The sequence below is a fragment of the Osmerus mordax genome, chromosome 1, assembly GCF_038355195.1.
Source record: "Osmerus mordax isolate fOsmMor3 chromosome 1, fOsmMor3.pri, whole genome shotgun sequence".
Lineage (NCBI taxonomy): Eukaryota > Metazoa > Chordata > Actinopteri > Osmeriformes > Osmeridae > Osmerus > Osmerus mordax.
The window spans coordinates 2,903,332-2,918,890 of record NC_090050.1 but is presented as its reverse complement, the minus strand read 5'-3'; the positions used below and the strand labels follow the sequence as shown (position 1 = coordinate 2,918,890).

The following is a 15,559-nucleotide window of genomic DNA, read 5'->3' as shown; positions in this document are numbered from 1 at the left end:
CCAGAGATGGAAAGCCAGAGGTGAGGAATTACAAGGACAAAGCCAGAGCTGAGGAGAAGGTCTCAGGAGACCGAGAATCCACAGAACAATGCTTGACAATTCCTCTTATGCCCAAGAACAACCCATAAGTCCACATCTTCACTTATGAACGTATGACTCGCAATGCTACAGTAAGTTACACAACGAGATGTGAGAGCCATCAAGTAGAGACTGCTGCGTCCAGCAACTCGAGATTTTAAGCATATGACTGGTGGGGGCATGATGACACCCGGCCTCTCACCTCACTCACCTCACTCACATTCACTCACCTCACTCACATTCACTCACCTCACTCACATTCACTCACCTCACTCACCTCACCCACAGGGTTTCCCTTTGACACGCTTAGAAAGAGTGCACCGTTCCCCGGAGGAGCTGCGATACCGGGGCGATGCGCGGAGCGGACGGAGCGAGCCCTCGTTCCGGCTCCCTGTTTGCAAAAATCTGCTTAATAAGAACTGGTCGCCCCCGTGGGTGACCTATCAGATATTAAACTGACAAGAACAGAAACTACACTTGATCTGAGCCAAAAGGCCGAGAAGCCATGACCCCCATTACTCCACGATACCCGCGCACGGCCCCTCAGTACCCTTGCGCTGCTCCACGGTGACGGACGACAACGACGAGACTAGACTAGAGTAGGGGGTGTAGGGGTTAGCAGTAGGGGTAGAGGGGAGGGGTAGAGGGGATGGCGAGGGGGCCGGCCCTCGCGCTTCAACCCCGCCCCAAGACGACTCGACCAGTGACGTGCCGGATATATAGGGGTCGGTGCAGCTGCCTGTCTTGTGCTCGCTACGGCAGCACATCTAATAAAATTGGATCGATACAGAGAAGATTAGCATGGCCCCTGCGAAAGGATGACACGCAAATCCGTGAAGCGTTCCGAATTTTGGATCATCATCATCATTCCACCTTTTAGGGTTAGGGCTAGGGCTAGGGCTAGGGTTAGACCTTGACCGACGACCACCTAGTTGTAAACAAACAAACGATCCCCAATTTTTTTTTTGTTTTTTTGTTTTTTTTTAAGTAAAAGGGCGGGAAAACGGCAGGCCAAAGGAAAAGGGCTTCGCCTCACCGGCGTATTCCTTATTTTTGGGCATTTATTCACTAGTTTGTTTGTTGGTTTGTTGGTTGGTTACGTACGCACGCACGCACGCGCATGCACACTCCTCTAGGGGGGGTAAATATTGGCCAAACGACTGAAAATGATTCCCCTATGGTTTCAAGGAAGATGGGGAAACTGAGCAGTGTATTAACATGAACCGCCAAATGAGGCCAATACCAATGGAATTACACACTTGCTTATTTGACTCGATGGGTTCAATCAGAGCAAGAATGGTCAAGGTAAGTAAGTAAGTACGTTCAAATGAAACGTACATGAAATAACATGGCAAATGAATGAAATCAATTACAAGGCAAACGTGTGTGACAAAAGGAAGGTGGACTCTTAGGTGGACTCTTACCTACACCATCATGATTATTGTAAACCAGAGATGGAAAGCCAGAGGTGAGGAATTACAAGGACAAAGCCAGAGCTGAGGAGAAGGTCTCAGGAGACCGAGAATCCACAGAACAATGCTTGACAATTCCTCTTATGCCCAAGAACAACCCATAAGTCCACATCTTCACTTATGAACGTATGACTCGCAATGCTACAGTAAGTTACACAACGAGATGTGAGAGCCATCAAGTAGAGACTGCTGCGTCCAGCAACTCGAGATTTTAAGCATATGACTGGTGGGGGCATGATGACACCCGGCCTCTCACCTCACTCACATTCACTCACCTCACTCACATTCACTCACCTCACTCACATTCACTCACCTCACCCACAGGGTTTCCCTTTGACACGCTTAGAAAGAGTGCACCGTTCCCCGGAGGAGCTGCGATACCGGGGCGATGCGCGGAGCGGACGGAGCGAGCCCTCGTTCCGGCTCCCTGTTTGCAAAAATCTGCTTAATAAGAACTGGTCGCCCCCGTGGGTGACCTATCAGATATTAAACTGACAAGAACAGAAACTACACTTGATCTGAGCCAAAAGGCCGAGAAGCGATGACCCCCATTACTCCACGATACCCGCGCACGGCCCCTCAGTACCCTTGCGCTGCTCCACGGTGACGGACGACAACGACGAGACTAGAGTAGGGGGTGTAGGGGTTAGCAGTAGGGGTAGAGGGGAGGGGTAGAGGGGATGGCGAGGGGGCCGGCCCTCGCGCTTCAACCCCGCCCCAAGACGACTCGACCAGTGACGTGCCGGATATATAGGGGTCGGTGCAGCTGCCTGTCTTGTGCTCGCTACGGCAGCACATCTAATAAAATTGGATCGATACAGAGAAGATTAGCATGGCCCCTGCGAAAGGATGACACGCAAATCCGTGAAGCGTTCCGAATTTTGGATCATCATCATCATTCCACCTTTTAGGGTTAGGGCTAGGGCTAGGGTTAGACCTTGACCGACGACCACCTAGTTGTAAACAAACAAACGATCCCCAATTTTTTTTTTGTTTTTTGTTTTTTTTTAAGTAAAAGGGCGGGAAAACGGCAGGCCAAAGGAAAAGGGCTTCGCCTCACCGGCGTATTCCTTATTTTTGGGCATTTATTCACTAGTTTGTTTGTTGGTTTGTTGGTTGGTTACGTACGCACGCACGCACGCACGCGCATGCACACTCCTCTAGGGGGGGTAAATATTGGCCAAACGACTGAAAATGATTCCCCTATGGTTTCAAGGAAGATGGGGAAACTGAGCAGTGTATTAACATGAACCGCCAAATGAGGCCAATACCAATGGAATTACACACTTGCTTATTTGACTCGATGGGTTCAATCAGAGCAAGAATGGTCAAGGTAAGTAAGTAAGTACGTTCAAATGAAACGTACATGAAATAACATGGCAAATGAATGAAATCAATTACAAGGCAAACGTGTGTGACAAAAGGAAGGTGGACTCTTAGGTGGACTCTTACCTACACCATCATGATTATTGTAAACCAGAGATGGAAAGCCAGAGGTGAGGAATTACAAGGACAAAGCCAGAGCTGAGGAGAAGGTCTCAGGAGACCGAGAATCCACAGAACAATGCTTGACAATTCCTCTTATGCCCAAGAACAACCCATAAGTCCACATCTTCACTTATGAACGTATGACTCGCAATGCTACAGTAAGTTACACAACGAGATGTGAGAGCCATCAAGTAGAGACTGCTGCGTCCAGCAACTCGAGATTTTAAGCATATGACTGGTGGGGGCATGATGACACCCGGCCTCTCACCTCACTCACATTCACTCACCTCACTCACATTCACTCACCTCACCCACAGGGTTTCCCTTTGACACGCTTAGAAAGAGTGCACCGTTCCCCGGAGGAGCTGCGATACCGGGGCGATGCGCGGAGCGGACGGAGCGAGCCCTCGTTCCGGCTCCCTGTTTGCAAAAATCTGCTTAATAAGAACTGGTCGCCCCCGTGGGTGACCTATCAGATATTAAACTGACAAGAACAGAAACTACACTTGATCTGAGCCAAAAGGCCGAGAAGCGATGACCCCCATTACTCCACGATACCCGCGCACGGCCCCTCAGTACCCTTGCGCTGCTCCACGGTGACGGACGACAACGACGAGACTAGACTAGAGTAGGGGGTGTAGGGGTTAGCAGTAGGGGTAGAGGGGAGGGGTAGAGGGGATGGCGAGGGGGCCGGCCCTCGCGCTTCAACCCCGCCCCAAGACGACTCGACCAGTGACGTGCCGGATATATAGGGGTCGGTGCAGCTGCCTGTCTTGTGCTCGCTACGGCAGCACATCTAATAAAATTGGATCGATACAGAGAAGATTAGCATGGCCCCTGCGAAAGGATGACACGCAAATCCGTGAAGCGTTCCGAATTTTGGATCATCATCATCATTCCACCTTTTAGGGTTAGGGCTAGGGCTAGGGCTAGGGCTAGGGTTAGACCTTGACCGACGACCACCTAGTTGTAAACAAACAAACGATCCCCATTTTATTTTTTGTTTTTTTTTAAGTAAAAGGGCGGGAAAACGGCAGGCCAAAGGAAAAGGGCTTCGCCTCACCGGCGTATTCCTTATTTTTGGGCATTTATTCACTAGTTTGTTTGTTGGTTTGTTGGTTGGTTACGTACGCACGCACGCACGCGCATGCACACTCCTCTAGGGGGGGTAAATATTGGCCAAACGACTGAAAATGATTCCCCTATGGTTTCAAGGAAGATGGGGAAACTGAGCAGTGTATTAACATGAACCGCCAAATGAGGCCAATACCAATGGAATTACACACTTGCTTATTTGACTCGATGGGTTCAATCAGAGCAAGAATGGTCAAGGTAAGTAAGTAAGTACGTTCAAATGAAACGTACATGAAATAACATGGCAAATGAATGAAATCAATTACAAGGCAAACGTGTGTGACAAAAGGAAGGTGGACTCTTAGGTGGACTCTTACCTACACCATCATGATTATTGTAAACCAGAGATGGAAAGCCAGAGGTGAGGAATTACAAGGACAAAGCCAGAGCTGAGGAGAAGGTCTCAGGAGACCGAGAATCCACAGAACAATGCTTGACAATTCCTCTTATGCCCAAGAACAACCCATAAGTCCACATCTTCACTTATGAACGTATGACTCGCAATGCTACAGTAAGTTACACAACGAGATGTGAGAGCCATCAAGTAGAGACTGCTGCGTCCAGCAACTCGAGATTTTAAGCATATGACTGGTGGGGGCATGATGACACCCGGCCTCTCACCTCACTCACATTCACTCACCTCACTCACATTCACTCACCTCACCCACAGGGTTTCCCTTTGACACGCTTAGAAAGAGTGCACCGTTCCCCGGAGGAGCTGCGATACCGGGGCGATGCGCGGAGCGGACGGAGCGAGCCCTCGTTCCGGCTCCCTGTTTGCAAAAATCTGCTTAATAAGAACTGGTCGCCCCCGTGGGTGACCTATCAGATATTAAACTGACAAGAACAGAAACTACACTTGATCTGAGCCAAAAGGCCGAGAAGCGATGACCCCCATTACTCCACGATACCCGCGCACGGCCCCTCAGTACCCTTGCGCTGCTCCACGGTGACGGACGACAACGACGAGACTAGACTAGAGTAGGGGGTGTAGGGGTTAGCAGTAGGGGTAGAGGGGAGGGGTAGAGGGGATGGCGAGGGGGCCGGCCCTCGCGCTTCAACCCCGCCCCAAGACGACTCGACCAGTGACGTGCCGGATATATAGGGGTCGGTGCAGCTGCCTGTCTTGTGCTCGCTACGGCAGCACATCTAATAAAATTGGATCGATACAGAGAAGATTAGCATGGCCCCTGCGAAAGGATGACACGCAAATCCGTGAAGCGTTCCGAATTTTGGATCATCATCATCATTCCACCTTTTAGGGTTAGGGCTAGGGCTAGGGTTAGACCTTGACCGACGACCACCTAGTTGTAAACAAACAAACGATCCCCAATTTTTTTTTTGTTTTTTTGTTTTTTTTTAAGTAAAAGGGCGGGAAAACGGCAGGCCAAAGGAAAAGGGCTTCGCCTCACCGGCGTATTCCTTATTTTTGGGCATTTATTCACTAGTTTGTTTGTTGGTTTGTTGGTTGGTTACGTACGCACGCACGCACGCACGCGCATGCACACTCCTCTAGGGGGGGTAAATATTGGCCAAACGACTGAAAATGATTCCCCTATGGTTTCAAGGAAGATGGGGAAACTGAGCAGTGTATTAACATGAACCGCCAAATGAGGCCAATACCAATGGAATTACACACTTGCTTATTTGACTCGATGGGTTCAATCAGAGCAAGAATGGTCAAGGTAAGTAAGTAAGTACGTTCAAATGAAACGTACATGAAATAACATGGCAAATGAATGAAATCAATTACAAGGCAAACGTGTGTGACAAAAGGAAGGTGGACTCTTAGGTGGACTCTTACCTACACCATCATGATTATTGTAAACCAGAGATGGAAAGCCAGAGGTGAGGAATTACAAGGACAAAGCCAGAGCTGAGGAGAAGGTCTCAGGAGACCGAGAATCCACAGAACAATGCTTGACAATTCCTCTTATGCCCAAGAACAACCCATAAGTCCACATCTTCACTTATGAACGTATGACTCGCAATGCTACAGTAAGTTACACAACGAGATGTGAGAGCCATCAAGTAGAGACTGCTGCGTCCAGCAACTCGAGATTTTAAGCATATGACTGGTGGGGGCATGATGACACCCGGCCTCTCACCTCACTCACATTCACTCACCTCACTCACATTCACTCACCTCACTCACATTCACTCACCTCACCCACAGGGTTTCCCTTTGACACGCTTAGAAAGAGTGCACCGTTCCCCGGAGGAGCTGCGATACCGGGGCGATGCGCGGAGCGGACGGAGCGAGCCCTCGTTCCGGCTCCCTGTTTGCAAAAATCTGCTTAATAAGAACTGGTCGCCCCCGTGGGTGACCTATCAGATATTAAACTGACAAGAACAGAAACTACACTTGATCTGAGCCAAAAGGCCGAGAAGCGATGACCCCCATTACTCCACGATACCCGCGCACGGCCCCTCAGTACCCTTGCGCTGCTCCACGGTGACGGACGACAACGACGAGACTAGACTAGAGTAGGGGGTGTAGGGGTTAGCAGTAGGGGTAGAGGGGAGGGGTAGAGGGGATGGCGAGGGGGCCGGCCCTCGCGCTTCAACCCCGCCCCAAGACGACTCGACCAGTGACGTGCCGGATATATAGGGGTCGGTGCAGCTGCCTGTCTTGTGCTCGCTACGGCAGCACATCTAATAAAATTGGATCGATACAGAGAAGATTAGCATGGCCCCTGCGAAAGGATGACACGCAAATCCGTGAAGCGTTCTGAATTTTGGATCATCATCATCATTCCACCTTTTAGGGTTAGGGCTAGGGCTAGGGTTAGACCTTGACCGACGACCACCTAGTTGTAAACAAACAAACGATCCCCATTTTTTTTTTTTTTTTTTGTTTTTTTTTAAGTAAAAGGGCGGGAAAACGGCAGGCCAAAGGAAAAGGGCTTCGCCTCACCGGCGTATTCCTTATTTTTGGGCATTTATTCACTAGTTTGTTTGTTGGTTTGTTGGTTGGTTACGTACGCACGCACGCACGCGCATGCACACTCCTCTAGGGGGGGTAAATATTGGCCAAACGACTGAAAATGATTCCCCTATGGTTTCAAGGAAGATGGGGAAACTGAGCAGTGTATTAACATGAACCGCCAAATGAGGCCAATACCAATGGAATTACACACTTGCTTATTTGACTCGATGGGTTCAATCAGAGCAAGAATGGTCAAGGTAAGTAAGTAAGTACGTTCAAATGAAACGTACATGAAATAACATGGCAAATGAATGAAATCAATTACAAGGCAAACGTGTGTGACAAAAGGAAGGTGGACTCTTAGGTGGACTCTTACCTACACCATCATGATTATTGTAAACCAGAGATGGAAAGCCAGAGGTGAGGAATTACAAGGACAAAGCCAGAGCTGAGGAGAAGGTCTCAGGAGACCGAGAATCCACAGAACAATGCTTGACAATTCCTCTTATGCCCAAGAACAACCCATAAGTCCACATCTTCACTTATGAACGTATGACTCGCAATGCTACAGTAAGTTACACAACGAGATGTGAGAGCCATCAAGTAGAGACTGCTGCGTCCAGCAACTCGAGATTTTAAGCATATGACTGGTGGGGGCATGATGACACCCGGCCTCTCACCTCACTCACATTCACTCACCTCACTCACATTCACTCACCTCACCCACAGGGTTTCCCTTTGACACGCTTAGAAAGAGTGCACCGTTCCCCGGAGGAGCTGCGATACCGGGGCGATGCGCGGAGCGGACGGAGCGAGCCCTCGTTCCGGCTCCCTGTTTGCAAAAATCTGCTTAATAAGAACTGGTCGCCCCCGTGGGTGACCTATCAGATATTAAACTGACAAGAACAGAAACTACACTTGATCTGAGCCAAAAGGCCGAGAAGCGATGACCCCCATTACTCCACGATACCCGCGCACGGCCCCTCAGTACCCTTGCGCTGCTCCACGGTGACGGACGACAACGACGAGACTAGACTAGAGTAGGGGGTGTAGGGGTTAGCAGTAGGGGTAGAGGGGAGGGGTAGAGGGGATGGCGAGGGGGCCGGCCCTCGCGCTTCAACCCCGCCCCAAGACGACTCGACCAGTGACGTGCCGGATATATAGGGGTCGGTGCAGCTGCCTGTCTTGTGCTCGCTACGGCAGCACATCTAATAAAATTGGATCGATACAGAGAAGATTAGCATGGCCCCTGCGAAAGGATGACACGCAAATCCGTGAAGCGTTCCGAATTTTGGATCATCATCATCATTCCACCTTTTAGGGTTAGGGCTAGGGCTAGGGCTAGGGTTAGACCTTGACCGACGACCACCTAGTTGTAAACAAACAAACGATCCCCAATTTTTTTTTTGTTTTTTTGTTTTTTTTTAAGTAAAAGGGCGGGAAAACGGCAGGCCAAAGGAAAAGGGCTTCGCCTCACCGGCGTATTCCTTATTTTTGGGCATTTATTCACTAGTTTGTTTGTTGGTTTGTTGGTTGGTTACGTACGCACGCACGCACGCACGCACGCGCATGCACACTCCTCTAGGGGGGGTAAATATTGGCCAAACGACTGAAAATGATTCCCCTATGGTTTCAAGGAAGATGGGGAAACTGAGCAGTGTATTAACATGAACCGCCAAATGAGGCCAATACCAATGGAATTACACACTTGCTTATTTGACTCGATGGGTTCAATCAGAGCAAGAATGGTCAAGGTAAGTAAGTAAGTACGTTCAAATGAAACGTACATGAAATAACATGGCAAATGAATGAAATCAATTACAAGGCAAACGTGTGTGACAAAAGGAAGGTGGACTCTTAGGTGGACTCTTACCTACACCATCATGATTATTGTAAACCAGAGATGGAAAGCCAGAGGTGAGGAATTACAAGGACAAAGCCAGAGCTGAGGAGAAGGTCTCAGGAGACCGAGAATCCACAGAACAATGCTTGACAATTCCTCTTATGCCCAAGAACAACCCATAAGTCCACATCTTCACTTATGAACGTATGACTCGCAATGCTACAGTAAGTTACACAACGAGATGTGAGAGCCATCAAGTAGAGACTGCTGCGTCCAGCAACTCGAGATTTTAAGCATATGACTGGTGGGGGCATGATGACACCCGGCCTCTCACCTCACTCACATTCACTCACCTCACTCACATTCACTCACCTCACCCACAGGGTTTCCCTTTGACACGCTTAGAAAGAGTGCACCGTTCCCCGGAGGAGCTGCGATACCGGGGCGATGCGCGGAGCGGACGGAGCGAGCCCTCGTTCCGGCTCCCTGTTTGCAAAAATCTGCTTAATAAGAACTGGTCGCCCCCGTGGGTGACCTATCAGATATTAAACTGACAAGAACAGAATTTTTTTAGTTTTAAAAGTTTTATTCACAACAGACACAACACAAGAAAGGCGTGGGGCCTAAACCCCACTCACCCAACCGACACTGTCCGCACAAACCCCAATCCCCATATACACCCTCATAGACACCACAATAAACCCTCGCCCTTCCCAAAAACCCCCACACCCCCAGCCCCTTACACACACAAGTGAAATCCTTAAATAAAACAAATAATAGGAATAACAGGAAACAATAAACGCACCCCAACCACCCGTAGTGGCAATACACAAAATCTGAGGCTTCACACAGGGGCAGGGTACACAGGGACACAATCAGGACCTCACTGGGCCAAAGGCCACGCTCAGGGCCAATCCCAGCAAAACACAAAAAACACAGCCAGGGTGACCCTCCCACACAAAAACCAACACCACCCAAAAAAACCCCGCCCCTCACAGGAGGCCAAGACCCCCCTTCCACCTCTCTCTGGCCGCGTGCATCCCCCACCTCCTCACATCCACCCCCACCCTCACCCGTAGACTATCCTCCACCCTCTTAACACACCCCTCCACCCCCCAGTCCACCCCTCTCTGCACCCACTCCTTCCTCGCCTGCCACAACACCCGTTTAAAAAGGCTGATGATCAGCCACAGGAGGAAGCGATTACGCCTCCCCCCTGACCACCCCACACCCCTCTCCACCCTCACCCATGTGAGCCTAAACCCCGTGACCACCCTGCCCAGCAAAAACCCCGCCCTCGCCCACACTACCCCCGCAAAAGGACAGTCCCACATGACGTGTCTTATGGACTCGTCACCGCTACAGGTGGCCCGCGGGCACACCGAGGTCCGTGCCAGGCCGTGCCGGTGCATGATCTCCCGCACCGGCAGGCCCTTGTGAAGGCACAGCCAATTCAGGTCTTTGAGACCGTTGTCAAGACCGGGCAGTTGTACTGACGACCAGACCGCGGCGGGTATCCCCACCACGGCCGGCGCACAGACTCCCTGCACCAACTCGGCATACAGGGCCCTCTGACTCAGGCCCAGTACCGGGTCCCTGGCCGCAGGGTGCAGCTTCATCCACTTGGCCGCTTGGCCAAAGTGCCACGGCAGCTGCTCCGCCCGGGGGCCCAGGTTGGACCACTCTATCAAGTGCCTCGCCTGATACGAAAAGAAAAAACGTAGGAAGTGCCCAGAAGGGTGCAGCACCGGACTGGACAACTCTCCCAAAAGAAAACAAACGAACACGCAGTCAAGTTTCAGCGGGAAGTGTGGCACGTCCCTCCCCCCCTGACTCACGGGGGCCAGCATGCGGACCCTCGACACGATCTCGTATCTCCCCCCCCAGAGGAAGCGAAACACGAGCCGCGTCAAGGGCCGCCGCATGCCGGCCGGCATGGGATACACGTAAGCCAGGAAGAGGAGAGTCGGCAACACCTCCATCCTCAGGACCAGTACTTTCCCCACGAATGTCAAAGTCCTGGCCTTCCACAGGGACAACTTCCGCTCGACCGCGGTTAGGCGCCTGGTCCAGTTGGCCGTGGCGCACTGGGCCGCCTGAAAATGCACCCCCAAGATCCGCAGGGGCCCTGCACAGTGAGCCAGCCCCCCTGGTACATCCGTCCTTCCCCTCCAGCGCCCAAAGAACTTCACCGACGACTTGGTGAGGTTAAGCACCGCACCAGAGGCCTTCGTGAAATCTTGGAAGGTCTCCAAGGCTCGGATCAGGCTAGCGTCGCTCCCCAGCAGCAGAGTGGTGTCGTCTGCGTACTGAGTCATCTTGACCCGTAGGCCCCCGCTACCTGGTACCAGTATCCCATCAACACCGGGGTCGGCCCGAATGGCCGCCGCCAGGGGCTCCATATAAAGGATGAACAGCAGGGGTGAGAGCGGGCACCCTTGCCTAACCCCTGAGACCAAGTCAAACCTCTGTCCCAAGTGCCCATTGATAGAAACCGTGCACCCCACGGCCGAGTACAGAGTACTCAGCCACCCGATGAACACGTGCCCTATCCCTAGCCTCTCTAACACCTTAAACAAAAAACCTCTGTGGACCCTATCGAACGCCTTTGCCTGGTCGAGGCCGGCTACCATCAGAGGCAGCCCGCGGTCCCCGGCCCAGGCTATGACGTCCCGGAGCAGCTGGAGATTCCAGCGCACGGACCGGCCCCCTACGCCACAGGTCTGGTCCTCGTGCACGACGCCCGGGAGTGCTGTGCGCAGCCGGTCCGCCAAGACCTTGGCCAACAGTTTGTAGTCCACGCACAGCATGGTCAATGGCCGCCAGTTCCCCAGGTCGGTGCCGTCCCCTCCCTTCGACAGGAGGGACAGCACCCCGTCGGCCATCGACCCTCCCAGGGTCGCCGTGCCGAGGACCTCGGTGAGGACCTCGAGGACCGCCGGCCCGATCACATCCCAAAACTTGAGATAGAACTCGGCCGGCAGCCCATCGAGGCCCGGCACCTTCCGCCGGCCCATGCGCCTCAGTGCTCCCTCCAGCTCCCCAAGGGACAACGGCGCCTCCATGGCCGCCGCCACCTCTGGAGGCGCCCGCCGGGTCAACGCTCTAAGGAAGACCTCGCCATAACCCTCATCTACCTCCCTGGCACTAAACAAAACGCGGTAATAGTCGGTGGCGGCCTCCACCATACGGGCAGGCTCCGCTGCTACGTGGCCCTGGAGGTCCCTCACCCCCGCGAACACTGACCTCCTCTTCGCCGCTTTGACCGAGGCGAAGAAAGAGGCCGAGCACGTCTCATTCTCTTCCAAGAAATCCTGACGCGCCCTCAAGAGGTAGGCGCGAGCACGACGCTCATGGATGACCCTCAAACGGACCTTGAGAGCGGCACACCGCTGCAAGTCGGGGGACACTCCCAGGTTTCCCAAGGAATGCTCCAGCTCAAGTTGGTGCTGCAGCCGTGCGATCTCCGCCCTCAAAGCCTTCGCCTGCCTCCTGCAGTGCCCCTGGATAAAGTCCCTCAGTCGGGCCTTAACAGTCTCCCACCACTCGACCATCCCCGCGTAGAAGGGCTTAAGGCCCACGAGGCCCTGATAGAAGTGGGCCACGGAGTCGCAGAACTCCCGCTCCTCCAAGACCCCCAGGTTGAGGCGCCAGTACCCCCGGCCAAAGACCGGCACCCGGGCCCGCACCGTCAAGAGGACCCCATCATGGTCCGAGAAGAATACAGGGAGCACCCGGCCCGACACCGGTCCCAAAGACCGAGGCAAGAAAACGTAGTCTAAACGCTTCTGGACCCCACGGGAATTACGCCACGTGGGCCCGTCCAAATGAGGGGTAGTGCGCCTCCCCCCATCCACCAAACTATGCCCGCTAAACAAAACCCTCCACGCTGCGACACTCACCTCACCCGTGCCCCCTAACTCAACATTGAAATCCCCCCCTACCACCAACACCCTGTTTGTTGCACAGTGAGGGGCCACACACTCCACCAACTCCCCCCTTGCCACCCTCCCCTGTGGCCCATACACGCAAATCACCCGCATTTTCATTTCCCCCACACAAATATCAGCCCCCATGGCCCTCCCCTGTGATATCATAAAAGACCCCTCCACCCGAACCCCACCGCCCCCAAACAAAATCCCCACCCCTGATGAGTGCACCCCCCCCACACTCCATACAGACCCCCCCCTTCCCCACTCCCGCGTAAACCCCACCACATCACCCCTGTCCCTTAAGTGCACCTCCTGTACAAAACACACAGTGAAATTCAAACCCCCCAAAAACGAAAAAACAGCCGCCCTCTTCACCCTGTCCCTCAATCCCCGCAAATTAAAAGTACAAACAGTGAAAGACATGATACATACATAAAAGAAAAAAAAACCCCAAGACCCCAACCTATCACCCATACAAATCCTCCCCCACCCCACTCCCACTCCCCTCCCCCTCCTCCGTCTCCATCCTTTCCCCCCAGGAGGCCGGCACCGGGTTTGGCTCCCCCTCCTCCTCCCCGCCCTCTATAAAACCCCCACCTAACTCCACCGGGGTGTCGGGCATCGAACTGGGCAGAGTCCGCCCTTGCCCCCTCTCCCCGCTTCGTCTACCCTCCCTCCCCTTCCCCCTCTTACTCCCCGCCCCCCCTGCCACAAACCGCTCACCCTCAGCGAGCGCACTCGCCTTTCGGCGGGGGTTCCTCGACCCCCCCACCTCCCCCCCATCCACTCTGTCCAGGACCAGCTGCAGCTGCCCGAGCCCCGCCGGGCCCGACCCGCCGCCTCCAGCCCTCACCATACCATCCACCTCGCCACCCGACCCTAGCCTCGATTCCCCAGAATCTAGGGTCACCTCCGCCTGCGCCGTCAACTCCTCCAACACCCGCGTCAGCTGCCGCAACCCGTCCATGGTGAGGTCTTCCTCCGGAGAGGACGCGGTGACCTCTTCGTCCGCCGCCTCCCCCCTCTCCTCCGCCGTCTCTGGAGTGACCAGGGCGTCGGGGGCTACGTCCGGAACCTCCGGGGCCTCCTCTGGGGCGACAGGGGCCCCGCCCGGGGCACCAGGGGCGACGCCTGGGGTGACAGGGGCACCAGCCTCCCTTGCTGCGGCTCCCGCATAACTCCTCTCCCGGGCAGGGCACGACCTCATTAGGTGCCCCGCCGCACCACAGCGGTGGCAGGTCTTTGGCACGTGGCAGTTCCGTGCCACGTGCCCCTCCTCACCACACACCCCGCAGCGGGGCCCCCCACATGTCACCTCCGTGTGCCCCACCCGGCGACACCTCCTGCAGCAAGGGGGCTGGCGAGCATAGAACAAATAGCCCCTGTCACTCCCGATGGAAAAATAGGCCGGGGGGTGCTGTAGCCCGTCCATCCCCGCTCCGTCCTCACCCAGCAGCATCTGGTACTGGCGCCGCCCCGTCCAGTACCCCAACGAGTCCAGGACGTACCGGGCCCCTGACTTCACGTCCCCATAGCGGCTGAGAAACGCGGCCACCGCCTGCTCCGACACGTTCCCATTATATAAATGGACCGTCACCACCCTAAAATTCTGGCGGTCAAGGTCCACCACCTCATACGACCCAAGGGGCGCCACCGCCCTCTGGGCCCTCACCAAGCCCAGGACGGACGCCGCAATAGCCGCCGTCTTCAGGGTCACATCGAACCCCCTCTCCTGGACGTTGTCCTGTAGACACAGGACCTCCGCCGGCGTCAGTTTTAAAATGGCGATCACCACCTGCCGGGTGAACACCTCTCTCGACAGCCGCGGCACATCCGGGTCCCTCCATGAAAACCGGAGGGAGTTCTTCATACCCGTCCGCGGCCGTCCCATCGGCCTCCCGCCACCAGAGGCGCCACCACCGCCGCCAGCCGGCCCTCCACCACCGCCAAGCGCTCCGCCTCCCGACGCTCCTCCGCCCGGCGCTCCGCCTCCTGGCGCTCCTCCGCCAGGCGCTCCGCCACCTCCCGGTGCTCCGCCGCCAGCCAGCACTCCTCCGCCGCCAAGCGCTCCGCCGCCAGCCTGCACTCCTCCGCCGCCAAGCGCTCCGCCGCCAAGCGCTCCGCCGCCAAGCGCCCCGCCGCCAAGCGCTCCGCCGTCTCCCGACGCTCCTCCGCCAGGCGCTCCGCCGCCTCCCAGACCTTTGTCGCCGCCCGGACCTCCGGCCGCATTGGGGACTCCGCCTCCGTCCCCGGCTCCACCAGATCTGCCAGCCTCCGGCCCCGGAGCATGGGACACACCGTCCCCCCTGGCCTGCAGTCCGCCGGTCAGGGTCCTCCGCAGGATCCCCGCCGCGACCCCAGCCGCTCCCTCCGTGGTCGGGGCAAACCCTCCCACGGCACTCGGCCCAGCGACCATCCCCCCTAAGCACGGTACCGGTGCCCCATACATCGCTCGACTCCCGGTACCGCCAACCCTCCCCGCCCCAGACTCACCGCCGCAGTTCACGTCCGCCTCCAGAATGCCGACTCCAGGTCCACCGCCTCCCGCAATACCGCCGGTTGCCACTGTCGCCTCAATGGCGCTCGATCGCTTGATAAGGCCGCGATGCAGCTTTTGATCTTAGCCAAAAGGCCGAGAAGCGATGACCCCCATTACTCCACGATACCCGCGCACGGCCCCTCA

At 54.9% G+C, this 15,559-nt stretch overlaps 13 non-coding genes across 13 annotated transcripts; 6 read left to right on the top strand and 7 right to left on the bottom strand.

The window, feature by feature from the left end:
• Positions 1 to 388: 388 nt before the first annotated feature.
• On the bottom strand, positions 389 to 585 carry LOC136952700 (U2 spliceosomal RNA). Its single transcript, XR_010877892.1, has one exon. It is a non-coding gene; the product is annotated as a U2 spliceosomal RNA (small nuclear RNA).
• Positions 586 to 824: 239 nt separating this feature from the next.
• LOC136953806 (U6 spliceosomal RNA) lies at positions 825 to 931 on the top strand. Its single transcript, XR_010878006.1, has one exon. It is a non-coding gene; the product is annotated as a U6 spliceosomal RNA (small nuclear RNA).
• Positions 932 to 1,896: 965 nt separating this feature from the next.
• Positions 1,897 to 2,093, bottom strand: LOC136952501 (U2 spliceosomal RNA). Its single transcript, XR_010877874.1, has one exon. It is a non-coding gene; the product is annotated as a U2 spliceosomal RNA (small nuclear RNA).
• Positions 2,094 to 2,327: 234 nt separating this feature from the next.
• On the top strand, positions 2,328 to 2,434 carry LOC136953800 (U6 spliceosomal RNA). The gene has a single exon (XR_010878005.1). It is a non-coding gene; the product is annotated as a U6 spliceosomal RNA (small nuclear RNA).
• A 943-nt stretch (positions 2,435 to 3,377) lies between these two features.
• Positions 3,378 to 3,574, bottom strand: LOC136952479 (U2 spliceosomal RNA). Its single transcript, XR_010877872.1, has one exon. It is a non-coding gene; the product is annotated as a U2 spliceosomal RNA (small nuclear RNA).
• Positions 3,575 to 3,813: 239 nt separating this feature from the next.
• Positions 3,814 to 3,920, top strand: LOC136953793 (U6 spliceosomal RNA). The gene has a single exon (XR_010878003.1). It is a non-coding gene; the product is annotated as a U6 spliceosomal RNA (small nuclear RNA).
• Positions 3,921 to 4,864: 944 nt separating this feature from the next.
• On the bottom strand, positions 4,865 to 5,061 carry LOC136952468 (U2 spliceosomal RNA). Its single transcript, XR_010877871.1, has one exon. It is a non-coding gene; the product is annotated as a U2 spliceosomal RNA (small nuclear RNA).
• Positions 5,062 to 5,300: 239 nt separating this feature from the next.
• On the top strand, positions 5,301 to 5,407 carry LOC136953787 (U6 spliceosomal RNA). Its single transcript, XR_010878002.1, has one exon. It is a non-coding gene; the product is annotated as a U6 spliceosomal RNA (small nuclear RNA).
• A 963-nt stretch (positions 5,408 to 6,370) lies between these two features.
• LOC136952457 (U2 spliceosomal RNA) lies at positions 6,371 to 6,567 on the bottom strand. Its single transcript, XR_010877870.1, has one exon. It is a non-coding gene; the product is annotated as a U2 spliceosomal RNA (small nuclear RNA).
• Positions 6,568 to 6,806: 239 nt separating this feature from the next.
• Positions 6,807 to 6,913, top strand: LOC136953950 (U6 spliceosomal RNA). Its single transcript, XR_010878038.1, has one exon. It is a non-coding gene; the product is annotated as a U6 spliceosomal RNA (small nuclear RNA).
• A 939-nt stretch (positions 6,914 to 7,852) lies between these two features.
• On the bottom strand, positions 7,853 to 8,049 carry LOC136952446 (U2 spliceosomal RNA). The gene has a single exon (XR_010877869.1). It is a non-coding gene; the product is annotated as a U2 spliceosomal RNA (small nuclear RNA).
• A 239-nt stretch (positions 8,050 to 8,288) lies between these two features.
• LOC136953784 (U6 spliceosomal RNA) lies at positions 8,289 to 8,395 on the top strand. Its single transcript, XR_010878001.1, has one exon. It is a non-coding gene; the product is annotated as a U6 spliceosomal RNA (small nuclear RNA).
• A 954-nt stretch (positions 8,396 to 9,349) lies between these two features.
• LOC136952810 (U2 spliceosomal RNA) lies at positions 9,350 to 9,531 on the bottom strand. The gene has a single exon (XR_010877902.1). It is a non-coding gene; the product is annotated as a U2 spliceosomal RNA (small nuclear RNA).
• Between the last annotated feature and the right edge of the window lie 6,028 nt (positions 9,532 to 15,559).